The 1,590-nt window shown below is 44.3% G+C and overlaps 1 pseudogene; it reads right to left on the bottom strand.

The window, feature by feature from the left end:
* Nucleotides 1–561: 561 nt before the first annotated feature.
* LOC124764780 lies at nt 562–1,370 on the bottom strand (annotated as a pseudogene).
* Between the last annotated feature and the right edge of the window lie 220 nt (nt 1,371–1,590).

Here is a 1,590-nt window from a genome sequence, read left to right as displayed (position 1 = left end):
GACAACAAAGAGCAATAAATTGCCGATGACCTGTGAAAGAAAGGGTGACAAATCAGTAAATGCGTTGCGCCAGATGCAAACTACATTCAACAATAGTGTAAATAAGAGCAGATATATGACTACTTCTCAGAAATTCACAAAGAAAATACGATCCTGGCCGGTTGTCGGCAAGTGTAACCTCCCAACAGAAAAAACAATATAATTAGCTGCTAAGGTTCAGTGACCGTGTCAGAATTATATTGTAACAAATAAGCCCTCGGTCACAAATATTAAGTCAAAATTAACCTGGTATCGACGCTACTATGAGCGTCGTATTCAGAATTAGACTAACTGTACTAAAACATTGGGTATATAGTACATTAATAAAATTAAAGTTTGTACTAACTCGAAAAGATGCAGTACTTACAAGTCACATATTAAAAAGATCTCAGCCGGAAAGGCGACGTCATGAACACTTGTCAGATGGCGAGCCGCTAAGGGCTGCTCGTACTGTGGACTTGTTGCAACCCTTGTCCACAGTACGAGCAGCCCAGGAAAGGTTTACTTACACTTTTCTGATGCTCACAACTTTGCTGAAGCACCACAAGCTACAGATTCAAATGTACGCATATCCGAAGAAAGAGAGACATCAAATCATACATGTGTCCAATAAATGACGCACACTGCTGTCTTGTTTCGATATCCCATGACGTTAATGGGATGCGTTTAGCGCTGGTGACAATCTGCTTAACCGGAGTGTCCTGGTAATTTCCTACTTACACGCACATTTCAGTCTCACGTTCTGAGACTGTAGATCTATAAAATATTGTTCAGGCCACTGCAGGCCACGTAACTCATGGAGGTTCAAATGGTTCAAATGGCTCTGAGCACTATGGGACTTAACATCTGAGGTCATCAGTCCCATAGAACTTAGAACTACTTAAACCTAACTAACCTAAGGACATCACACACATCCATGCCCAAGGCAGGATTCGAACCTGCGACCGTAGCGGTCGCGTGGTTCCAGACTGAAGCGCCTAGAACCGCTCGGCCACACCGGCCGGCGCTCATGGAGGGAGCGTAGGTTCAAGTCTTAATCCAATCCGAACGCAAAGGAATGGCGGCACACTGTTTGTTGTGTAACTATCCCAAACCATTAACTTGTCATCGTGTGATGCCTGCGCTAAGTTCCTGGTGTCTGGTTCCCGACGCATCGCATAATCTTAGCGAGATGGCCCTTTAATGTTGGTCGAATACCATTGTTTTCGTGCAATGGGTTGTGTATTGCCCGTTGCCTGAAATAGGCTTGTAGCACATGCAGCCTTCCCCGTATCTCCATTAGCACTCTTCATTGTTTTTGCTTCTTGTTACAAACTGCGTAGAGCATTCATACTTGTGCAGAACACACCAGACACAATCAATGTAAATTGTCTCTCTGATAAGACCTCTTGCGTATGAATGCGTAGTGTCCGTTTCGTCTCCGAAAATACAGACACCATGCATTCATATAATTCACTGGCCTAGCTAGGCAACGGATCCACCTTCCTCATTGCGGATGCGCAAGTACGTACGACCTCCTGTGGGAATCTCAGAGACTGAACAAGGAGGAAA

Source organism: Schistocerca piceifrons, chromosome 1 (assembly GCF_021461385.2).
Source record: "Schistocerca piceifrons isolate TAMUIC-IGC-003096 chromosome 1, iqSchPice1.1, whole genome shotgun sequence".
NCBI lineage: Eukaryota > Metazoa > Arthropoda > Insecta > Orthoptera > Acrididae > Schistocerca > Schistocerca piceifrons.
Note: the sequence above shows the minus strand (reverse complement) of the source record. Positions and strands in the feature narration are given on the sequence as shown.